Raw genomic sequence first — 12171 nt, 5'->3', positions numbered from 1 at the left:
GTGTCTCCGTTAGCCTCCTCCTCTGCCCATAGGAACACAAACGATACCTGGCTTGCAGGTTTGGGGTGCAGGGGAGAAGACATTCTGTGTGTCAAAACCTTAGTCTGGTGCCTAGAACATGGTCAAGGACTAACCCGAGGCAGTTATGATTCCTCCTCCTTCTTGAAGTCAAGGGATATTCAAGTGCAGAACTGCTCAAGAGACGTCTACAGCAGACCCCACAGATACAAGCGAGGCCAAGGGTGACTGAGGAGGTCGTGGCCTTCAACTCCTGAAGGCCCAGTTGGGGAGCTCACAGCTCCCCTTCCCTGGTAGCTGAGAACCTGCTTATTCCAGACACCTTTACCCTAAGACCTACAGACAAATCCAGTCCCGAGGAATCAGGCCCCAGCCTGAGACAGGACTAGGTGAGGTCTGCCTGGCCCAGGTCCTCTGAGTGTGGGGGGCCCTGCCTCCCCCAGACCGTGGGCCCTGGCGTGCACTTGAGAATCCGCATCTGGAGGCCCAGGTTTAAGTGGACACTCAGCCACTCAGCACTAGCTATGAGGTCGCGGGCTTCTGTCCTCTCATCTGAAATAAGGACACCGGGGCTGGCCAAGGGGCAGGGTGCTTGTGAGGCTCAGAGAAGATGTGAAATGTGGGTGCCCGCCCTCCAGGTTCCCAATCTCTCCCTGAGGCAGACGCCTGTCGGGGTGCTGCTGGGCCATCTGGGGTCCCCCACGGAGGAGGGCTCTGACCTGCTCCGGGGCAGGGCTTGAGGGGGTGGCCGGCGGCGGCCTTCAGGCTGACGCACTGCAGCCACCCTCCCAGCGGAGCGGGAAGGAGGAGGCCCGGCCTCTACCTGGAGTGCTGAGACAGGAGAGGGGAGCGGGGGAGCTGGATTTGCCTCAGCACATCCAGACCTGCCGGCAGGACCTGAGTCATCCAGCCGGCTGCAAGGACGGTCCAGGCTGGGGACGCCAGCTCTGCTTCCCAACGTGGGTCCTCCCCGAGGCGTGCACCCTCCGCAGCCCATCCCTGGGGCCCCACCCCCCAAGGCTAACTGTCCTGGGCCCAGGGGTGCTGGACGGGCCACCCTGGCCATGACCCTGCCTCTGGGGAGCCACCCACTGATTGGCTCTGCTTCCACAGGAGATTCCACAAGCTCTGGGTGTCTCCCTGGGGCAGCAGGCCACCCGGGGTCCCCAAGGAAGGCTCTGACCTGCTCCGGAACAGGCCTGGGCAGGGCTTGAGAAGGGGCAGCAGGGGGCCCTCAGGCAGAAGCGTTGGACCCGACTTCCCAAAGGAACTGGGAGCTGCCTTGCAGCCCACCAGCTTCCCAGCTAGAAAGTTCTTTGATTGCCTTGTTCTTAGAGCAATTTCAATGTACTGCTGGTAAGACTAGAGTAAAGGCTTTAGAAAGATCTAGCTCTCCGGCTGGCTTGGGCACTCTGATCTCTGGGCTCCTAAGGAAGGCTGAATTCTCTTGGTGCTGCTTTCTTGGGTCCCTTTGTTCTTTTTCAAGTTGAGCCCAGCCCAGACCTAGCACTCAGAGTTGAGATGGAGGTGAGGAGGAGAGGACTTCCCACAAAACTGGGCCTTAAAAAAACTCATGCAAGAGACAGGTCACCAGCACAGACCTGTCGTGTATCTCAGTCTGGTCCCCTCCTCATCTTCTCAGCCAGGCAGGGCCAGGCCAGGCCAGGCCAGGGATGGAGAGACCTGGAAAACGGCAGCACGCATGCTGAGAAAGAAGGGGCTGAGCGGGGCTCCTGTTCCTTCCTCTTCGTTCGCTGGTCTTGGAGCTCCTATCACAGTCAGGCAGCCTGGAGTCCAGGTGGGTGGCCCCCAGTTTCCCTGAGCCTTGGGTTCAGTGAAATTTCAGAAGAGCAGTTTTGAACACCTACTCTGTGCCAGGCACTGGAGACAAAAAGGAAAGCAAGATAGGGTCCATATCCATAGGGAGCCCACGGCCTAGTGTGGGGACACGCATACACACACACACACACACACAGAGGCAGGAAGAGAGAACCGCTGCAGCAGAGCTGGGGGTGGGGGAGGCCCAGGGAGTGAGAGCTCTACTCTGATGGGGACCTTTGGAGAGGATTCTCCAATCACAGGACAAGCAAAAGGCAAGAACACCCGCCAGGCAAGAGGCAAGCAGGGGGAGTGTCCTGTAGCAGAGATGGTTTCAGTCAGGTCCCGGTTTCACAGGTGAGGCAGAGGCATCACGGAAGGCTTGTGCGAATATGCAGTGTTTCAGGCATCATACTGCCGGCCCTCATCCCAGAGGGCAGACCACCTGGGAAAGGGGCTTCTAAGGCCACTGCAGGGAGAAGGAGCAGAAAGAGGGGAAGGGAACCCCACTCCAGAACTTCTGAGGCTTGGGGGTCTCAGAGGGGTTGTCTGTGCTTGGAAGTGAGAGGGAAGGCGTGGGGAGTTTGGGGAGATAAGGCAGGGAGAGCTGGGACAATCTGGAAAACTAGGAACTTGGGGGCTCACATTTAACTATGCTGTGTGGTACTGGGAATATCACGCAACCTTTCTGGGCCTTAGGGTCCCTATCTTCACACAAATGGAGAATTTAGGATGGAGAGACTGACAAGGCTGGTGAGTCTGGGAGATTTAGAATGTGTCTCTGTGAAGCAGACTCGAGGGATGGAGGGGAGGGTTGAGTTGGGCGAGGTCTGTGAGCAGGAACGCAGGCAGACAGGAGTCAGGAGACTAGCGCTCCAGCCCTGGGGTCCTAACTGCTGATGCCCAGGGTGGGTGGGAGGCGTCTGAGGGTGCGTGGGAGAGCCGGGTTGGGCCTGAAGTCTCTCCTGGCCTCCCTCTTACCTTCCCCTGGCGGTGGGGATAAAGATGAGAGAGGTGCCAGGGTTTTCTTCTCTGCTTGGTAGCTATAAGATCAAAAAGGAGGTGGCTTCCATGCACGGCCGTCATCTGCCCAGGTATGATTTTGAGGGCGTGGGGAGGCCCTACCCTGGCCCAAAGCCATGGCAATATCACTCCCTTTTCTTAGCCAGGAACTCACAGCTCACAATGCTTTTTGTGTGCATGGATTAATTTTATCTCCATCATAACCCTAGAGGGTGACTAGAGAGATGTCATAAGACTCCACTTACAGATAGCAAACCGAGCCTCAGGAGGGTGAGGGGGACTTACTCACGGACACAGCTGGTGAACGGCAGCCCCAGGACAAACCCAGGCTTGCTGACAATGCCACTGCCTGTAACTGAAACCTGATACCCACAGTCAGCTCAGGCGTTGCTTGTTACATGTACAAATGCAGGTGCCCCTAGGAGGAGTAAACCTTGAGCCCTTCACATGTTAGTACGAATTAGTTTATCCCTCAGAGCACTTTATTTACTCTGCCAGAGGAAAAAAAAGTTAGAGTTTGAGAGATTGAGGAAAAAACATTTTCAAGGAGGAAGAAAGGGAAAAAATTTTTTCTACAAATTTTATTGACTTTCTATTTTTCCCCAGCTTGAGTCCTTTGAGGCACAGAGCTTATTGCCAACCCCAGAGGGAAAAGGCTAGGGAAGATCCAAAGAGACGATGTATTCATCTGTTCACCGAAGGTCTTTATGTCAGAGATGGAAGATACTGAGGTGAACTAGACAAACTCTTTCCCTTTGATCATCTCAAAATCTATCCAGAAAGATGGAGGTAAAAATAAGGTAAATGACAATAGAGCTCGGGAACTGCTACAATGAAGCCATGATATAAAGAGCATCCAGCTGCCAGAGGAGGGCTGGGTTAGCAAATTTCCCGTCCCTTGATGACACACCTTTCATCACATACGTTTCACCCATGCCTCGAAAGCCTTCCAGCCAGACAGTCCTTTCTGTCGCCTAAGTCCCTCTTGCTCAGCAGTGCCCAGTACTCCTGGCCATGCCCAGTTATCCTAGCCTGTGACTTTAGCAGCTAAGTGAAGGGCCGTGAGGCCTTCATGAAATCTCTAGCCAATGCTCCCATTATACAGATGTGGAAACTGAGGCCCAGAAGGGGGCAGTGACTTGCTCGAGATGGCCACAGTGAGGTGCAGCTTGAGTCTGGGCTCTCACTGCAGATGACACACACCTGGAACTGACTGAGGAGCCCCTGTGCTCTGTACAGGGTCGGAGAAGGAAGGTTAGGTGATTGAGGGAGGCAGAGGGGGTCCAGACTCCACCCTGACTAGAGGAAGCGCTGCAGACAGGGAGTAGAGGGAAGGTGGGAAGAAGGCCCTTGTCAGGAGGGGTTCAGATGGGGACAGGGCAGAAAGCTTACTTCCGAAGCCCTGCAGCATCATCCACTGTCTTACTGAACCCTCAAAAGCCAGGCCTAGTCATTATCAGAGTGGTGGTGGTGGTGGTTTAGTTGCTAGGTCATGTCCGACTCTTGCAACCCCATGGGCTGTAGCCTGCTAGGCTCTTCTCTTCATCGGATTCTCTAGGCAAGAATACTGGAGTGGGTTGCCGTTTCCTTCTTCAGGAGATCTTCCTGACCCAGGGATCGAATCCGGGTCTCCTGCACTGCAGGCAGATTCTTTACCAACTGAGCTACAAGGGAAGCCTCTGGTGGAGTTAATTATTGAATTCCAGTTAGGCGCAGGACACTGTTCTAAGTGCTTCATATAGTTGGCATAACATTATTTTCTTGGTTTCCTTGATGAGGAAACTGAGGCACAGAGAGGGAACGTCACCTACCCAGGGTCACACAGGAGGGGAAGAAGCAGACGTGGGATGAGAAGATGGGCAGTCTGGGTTGGAGCTCCTACCTCCTGCGCCACCCTGACCCTAATATAGTGCTGCTCTCGCATCTCGGACTCAGAACTCAGCCCTGACGCATACTCACGTGCGGCGAGACGTTGTGGGATGTAGCCGCTTCACCCACTGTGTGCGGGTGGGGTCAGCGCATGTGAGGGGAAAGAATCCCCCCAAAACGCACAAGACCAGAGCATGGCTCATCGCTCTGGTTTCCTGCTAGCTAAAATTTTGTATCTATTTGTGACTTGGGAAAAGGGGTTAGAATAAATTTGTAATTCAAAAAAAAAAAAAAAAAAAAAAGCCAGGCCTATTTAAGTTAAATATAAATTAATAAAAAATTGATAAAATTAAAAATTCATTTCCTCAGCGGCACTGGCCACATTTCAAGTCTCAGGAGCCACATGCAGACCGTGCCTGCCATACTGGGCAGCACGGATGGGGCGCATTTCCATCATGGCAGGGGTGCTGCTCTAGACACTACACGTACAATCTCATTTAAATAGCATTTCCTGAAGATCATTAATACATGCTTGTTGTAGAAAATTGGAGAAAACTCCAAAACAGAAGATGCCGTCCACCCACCTTTATTCTTTCTTTAAAAGAATATTCAAATAATGCACAGTTGGTGTAAAAAGTGCAAACAGTATGACGGCAGAGAGAGTAAAAATGTCCCTTGCCGGAGGAAAGCCCTGGGGGCAGCTTGGCACATGTGGCTCCCGAGTCTGGGCTCCACCCCAGGCTCAGGAACACGGAGGGGCCGCTTTAACCACAGGGCAGCCATTGCGCGGGCTTTGCCTCCAGCGGACTTCCGGCGCCTGCCTCCCACTAACCGGAAGTGCTGCGGGCCCTGGACCCAGCGCCCTTTCAGTGGGTCCGGCTTTGGACCCGGAAGCCCCTCTCTCGTCTTCCCTCACCCAGCTCTGCGCCCTGCGACACCTCATCAGGGCCTGGGGCGGGGGTGCTGCGGCCTTTCCCTTACTTGACCCGTCATCTCTCCCAGCCATCCTGGGGGGACAAGCACAGAATAGTGGGGCGGCCCAGAGCGCAGGCCCTGGGATCAGACTGTCGCGGGGGATGTCCCAGCTCTACCGCTCATGGGGTTCCCAAGATCCTAACGGCGGATGTGACCTCTGAGCCTGTTTTCTCATCTGAAGGTTGGAGACAGCGTTCACCTCAAAGGGTTTCTGTGAGACGCTACTGTTACTGCCACTGCTAAGTCACTTCAGTCGTGTCCGACTCGGTGCGACCCCATAGACGGCAGCCCACCAGGCTCCCCCGTCCTTGGGATTCTCCAGGCAAGAACACTGGAGTGGGTTGCCATTTCCTTCTCCAATGCCTGAAAGGGAAAAGTGAAAGTGAAGTCGTTCAGTCGTGTCCGACTCTTAGCGACCCCATGGACCGCAGCCCACCAGGCTCCTCCGCCCATGGGATTTTCCAGGCAAGAGTACTGGAGTGGGGTGCCATTGCCTTCTCCGCCGTGAGACGCTAGATGCGTGCTGAAATACATTCTGCATTTCCAGAGGCTAAGCAGTTGTCATTTTGCAGGTGACAAAACTGAGACTCAATGAGACCAGCGGTCAAGTTCCCGCTGGTAGGAGGTGGCAGGAACCGGGGTTCTGACTGTGTGTGTCTGGCTCCGGGCCCACGCTGCTGTCCCCACAGGCCACCCCTCTCTTTTGTCCCTTGGAGCACCTTCACATGGGCCCACAGAGAAGCCAAGAAGCAAGGACGGCAGCAGCAGAGCTGTACAGCGGCCCTACCCCTCTGGCTTTTCCCCGGTCAGAGGCTGCCCGGCCCGGAGGACAGGAGTCCCCCCCGCAGCAGACTGGGCAGCCTGCTGCTTGCGTCTGCTCTCTGAGGGCCTCAGTGTCTCCGAACATATAACAACCGTGACTGCCCGTCATTCTGCGCTTTCGCGACCTCCACAACCCCACAAGGCTTCAGGGACTCAGACTCGCCTGGAGGTGGGAGGCCTGCGTGCCCCTCAGAGCAGACCAGGCCCTGATGAGGGGCCGACCCACAGTTACCTCGCTCACCCTAGGCTCCCCTGGGGCCCTGAGGCGGGGCACGGCGCTCGACAGGCCTGCTTGATGAGAGCAAGTTTGGAAGGAGGTTTGGGATGGGTGTGGTGGAGAGGGCGCGCCGGGCAGGCTCAGGTGTGGTCACCAGAGAGGGGGCACGCCCGCCAGCTTCCTCGGCTGTGCCAGACAGGCCGGGCAGCTTCTCCCACAGGCTGCGCCCCTGGGCTGCCCTGTGTGACCCCCGCCCTTAGTGAAGAGTGGCGGAGGTGGACACACTCCCCTCAACACGGTCCAGGGCCCTGCCCTGCTGGGTGGTGGGTGAGGAGGGGCCCCGGAGCTGTGAGGCCAGGCGTGGGAGACCTGTCCTCACAGGCCCAGCTGGCCAGAGGCCTCGTCTGTCCCAGCCACCCTCCCCCAGAGGGAACGGGAGCAGACAATAGCCATGGGTGACTCACCAATGAGCCATCTTCCATCCCCACCCCCGGCCTGGCCCAGAACATCCCAGCCTGTCTGTCAAGGGGGCTGGAGCCTAGTCCCTTCCTCTGTCCTCACCCAGCCCTGGGTGCCGCCCTCTGCAGAACATCAGGCTTGAGGAGGGAGGGATTCGACTGCAGGGGATCCAGGCAGTTAGAGAATTCATTTGTGAAAGCAGACACAGGGTCCCAGATCCGGCCTGCTCTTCTCTGCCCTGCCCCTTCTCGCCTCTACAAGGCGACACCAACTCTCCCTGAATCCCAGAGGAGGAGTGGTCATTGTCTCTTCTTCTGGGATAGAGCTTGGACCCCACAATTTATTCCCTTCCGCCAGACCAAATAAGTGGAGAGTTCCAGTCTGTCTACTCCCTGAAGGACTGAGCTCACTGTTAAAAAACATTTCCCTTTTGCTGAGTTTCTATCTGCCTCCCTATAGAATCCACTAGATACTATTTCAAGAATTTAATATCCACTCCCAGTCTTCCTCTACTCCAAAGTCATTCCTCCTAGAAGACTGGATTTAAAACATTTTGACACCTTGGCCTATGTCCTCTGGAATCATTTCCATTTATCTGCTTTTTTCTTGTAACATGGTCTCTAGAATGGGAATTGGCTTTCCAGCCAAAATCAGGCCAGCACAGAGAATAGTACAGAATCATCGCCTCCTAAATTTTGGCATGATGTAGATCCCATGAGCTCTATTGTCTTGCTGGTCTGCATTGAACTTGGGGTCAGCAGACACTTCTTTGGCGATTTTGGACTCGTGGCTGTTTAGCCGTGTCCATGTTGAGTGGGTACACAGGTCACCCAGCCTGTGTGACTGTGGCCTCCAACAATTTGGAGGCCCCTCTGCCTTCTTGGGTCAGGGTTCCCTGGCACAGTATCTGCAGAGATGAAGCCCAAGGTTCAGGCAATGGCTCTCAACAGGTCTTCATTGTGGACTCTCTTGAGGGTCTGATGAAAAACTCGGCACCCTCTTCCCAGAAAATGTACCTTCTGAAATGAAAATGAACCCTGCAGATGACACCAGGACTCCCTGAAGAACATCTGGATCCTGGGTTAGGAATCCCCAGCTGGAAGATGGTGCCCGAAAAATAAACTCTGAGATAGCCTTCCTGTTCTAACTGTGGGGTCTGAGGGCTCCCACAAGTTAATAGACTCTCACACCAGTGCTGTGCTTTATAGCTCACAAAGCATGTTTACGCATATGGCACCAGACAGACCCTAGAGTACAGACTGCGTGCTAAGTTGCCTCTGCTGCTGCTGCTGCTAAGTCGCTTCAGTCGTGTCTGACTCCGTGCGACCCCAGAGACGGCAGCCCACCAGGCTCCCCCGTCCCTGGGATTCTCCAGGCAAGAACACTGGAGTGGGTTGCCATTTCCTTCTCCAATGCATGAAAGTGAAAAGTGAAAGGGAAGTTGCTCAGTCGTGTCCGACTCTTAGCGACCCCATGGACTGCAGCCCACCAGACTTCTCCATCCATGGGATTTTCCAGGCAAGAGTACTGGAGTGGGGTGCCATTGCCTTCTCCATAAGTCCAGTTCTTTGCGACACTATGGACCATAGCCCACCAGGCTCCTCTGTCCACGGGATTCTCCAGGCAAGAATACTGGTATGGGTTGCCTTTTCCTCCTGCAGGGGATATTCCTGACCCAGGGATCGAACCCACGTCCCATGTCTCCTGTATGGGCAGGCGGATTCTTTACCACTAGCACCACTTGGGAAGCCCAGAGTACAGATTACAATTGAACAAATAGGAGGCCAAGGTCCAGGGACTTGACTAAGGTCATGTAGACAATCTGGGCAGAGTTAACACGCTCCTACGCACACGGGGCCTCAGAAGAGCCCCCACAGTCTGTCTGCCAGCAGGGAAGACACAACAGAGGAATGGATGCATTTGGCCACAGGGGAGACTGGTCCTGACTGGTCCTGACGGGTCCAGCGGGCTCCCACCGCTGCTCCAGGAAGACACACCCAGCTGCCTCCATGCTGAGCTGTGCTTCTCACAGCCTCCATCCTGGCAAAGCAGTGCCAGGCTATGGCCTGAGGGAGAAGAGAGACAAGGGCAGAAACCAGGCCTAGAGCCTGAACCCCAGGAACCCAGTGGACCGGGAAAGAGCCTTTGGACCCTGCCTTTCCCTGGGGTGCAGACACCTGGGCAGATCAAATGGGCCTGGGAAAGAGTGGGAGTCAGGACCCAGAGAATACCCGAGGGACTAAGGTTTGCATATAGGCACCAGACAACTATTTGAGGTCAGTTTTAAGTTGTCAAGGAATTCTGGCTCCCGTAAAACACCTCTACTTGACCCAGTAAACTCCTCTGCCTGCAACACCCAGCTCAATCCCTCCAAGAAGCTTTCCCCCCTTGCCTGTGATGCAGGGCTTGCTCCAGCCCTGTGTTCACACCCTCCTCAGGCACTGTCTGCTCACTAACTGATCCCTGTAATGGCCTGTCCCCAGCAGGCCAGGGCTCTGGACTCAGCATCTCCCCGGTCCCCTGGCAACAGGGGCTCAATCCATGTTATTCAATAAGCTAGACACCAGAAGCAAGGAACCATCTTTTGTCTCGACCTGTTGTGTGACTTCAGGTTGGGTTCTAAACCTCCAGGGTCAAAGAAGGCCAGCCCTGCTCACACACGCCCCTTTAATCAGAAGCCAATAATGGCCTTTAGAAACCCTCTCAAGAAGCGTCTAACAGTTTTTCCCAGTCTGGCATGGGGTGAGAGAGAAGGTTAAAGAAAGAAAACTGTCATTTTTATGTCTTTCCCCAAACTAGGATTATTTTCCTTTGCTCCAAACAACCAGCAGAGATGTGTGGGGAGAGAAAGGGTCTGGAACTTGGAGCGTTGCTCTGCAAGCCTCTGGGCGGTTCTCCGTCCTCAGCTGGGTTGCAGCCTGGCCTGGGCTGGTGGTTGCTGAGGCAGAGGCCCAGGTTTGCAGTGGGTGGGTGACTCTTAGCACAACGAATTCATAAATTCGTGTCAGTTTTATACACCTGTCTTCTCTACTGGACTTCCTCCACTGCTTTGGAGGGCAGGAATCACATTTTATCCAAATTGAGATCCTCAAGGCCGGATACAATGCCAAGTACACAGTAGATGCTCAGTTACATAGTTAAAGGCCATTAAAAAAAATTAAAAAAAAAGCATCTTAACCTCCCTGCTAGTCTTATCTCTGGGGTACCCTTGCTTCTCTTTATGGAAAGAGCTTCTTAAAGTTTCCCCCTGCTGATGGGAGGAGGAACCTGTGACTGGTCTTCATTCTCTTAGCTGGAGGGGTGGGCCTTTCTCCCCTGGGCTGCTCCTGAGACTAATTCTTTGTTTCTATTTATTTCTAGCCCCAAATATGCCTCTTAGGTTTTCCTGCCACCTGGCCTGACACCCCAACCACCCCAGCTGCACCTCTGCACAGCCCCACCCAGACACGAAGGTTCACCCCTGGCTTCCTGACCGCACTCACCCCTATGGCAGCCACAGCTATTTTTAGCAGAGCTAAGTGACCTCACTGCCTCCTGTTTTTACATCCTCCAGAGACCTCAGTCCTCGCCAGCCCCCACCCAGCCTTCATCCAGCCAGCATCACGTCCTCCTTTTAACAACAACACGATGCTGAGTTTCACTTTCCTTTGCTTTTGCTCATCCTCCAGCTGCCTGGGTTTCCTCCTGGAGGCTAAGTGAACCTCAGGCCAGCCCAGGGAAGATCTTTGCTGCTCATACCCACTCCAGGTTGGCACCTCCAACCTTAAGCATTTAGGGCCCTCAGGCCCATTCGTTTTTGTTAAAAGTTGTCAGAAATTCTCCATCTGTTTCTGAGTTAGGATCCCAAAAATCTGATTCAGGTTCTCAGCCTGACCTAAATCGTTCCTACTGTCAGGGTTGACAGATTAGCAAATAAAAATACAGAATGCCCATTTAAATTTGAATTTCAGATAAATAATACATACTCTTTTAGTTTAGTATGTTTTAGGTAATATTACACTACAGAATTATTCATTGTTTAATTGAAATTCAAACTTAACTGAGAAGAGAATCCTGTATTTTGTCTGGCAACCCTACCTGCTATACTCCTTATTGGTAGAGCAGCAGTTTTTAATGTTTTGGTCTCTTTACACTCTAAAAAATTATTGAGGACACTCAAAGAGCTTTTATCTAGGTGAAATGATGTTTACCATATTATCAATTAAAACATAAATTTTAAAATATTAATTTATTTTAAAACAACAGTCTAAAAAACAATGGTAATAATAACTTACTACACGTTTATATATACAAAACACTTTTTACAAAAAAAGCTATATTTTTCAAAACAAAAAAATTAATGAGAAGAGTAGCATTGTTCTACGTTTTTGCAAATGTTTTTAATGGTTGGCTAAATGAAAAAGAGATAGATTTTTTTAATTAAAAAATTTAATTGCAGTAACAAAATACATAAAATTTACCATCTTAACTGTCTTAAGTGTGCAGTTCAATAGTATTAAGTAGTTCACATTGTGCAGAACTGGATTCTTGTACCTCCTCAACATTCAGTTTGCTATAATTCACACACTGTGAAGCTTCTGGAAGATTCCACTGTCCACTCATGAGAGAATGACAGCAAAAAGCCAAATGACATTTTCACATTATGATGAAAACAGTTTGACCTTGTGTATCCTGTGAAAGGACTTGGGGATCCCCCAGGAGACCCTGACTACCCCTGGAGACCTGGTGCTCCTTCAGTGGTGACCAGTACCGGACTTCCGTCTGGGATGGGTGCAGTATGGCACAGCACACACATGGCTGAATGTGATTCCAAGCTGGTTCTCATTTCTGAGCTAAGCGGCGGGGGTGGGAGGAGACTGAGGCTGGCTCTTGCCTGGTGCCCTAGCAGGGATGAAAAAAAATGGGCCTAGAAAGACTCGGGACCTAGGGACCTAGCAAATGGCACACAGGCTGTGAAGCAGACCAAGCTG

Source organism: Bubalus bubalis, chromosome 5 (genome assembly GCF_019923935.1).
Source record: "Bubalus bubalis isolate 160015118507 breed Murrah chromosome 5, NDDB_SH_1, whole genome shotgun sequence".
Taxonomy (NCBI): domain Eukaryota; kingdom Metazoa; phylum Chordata; class Mammalia; order Artiodactyla; family Bovidae; genus Bubalus; species Bubalus bubalis.
This window is presented reverse-complemented; position numbering follows the sequence as displayed.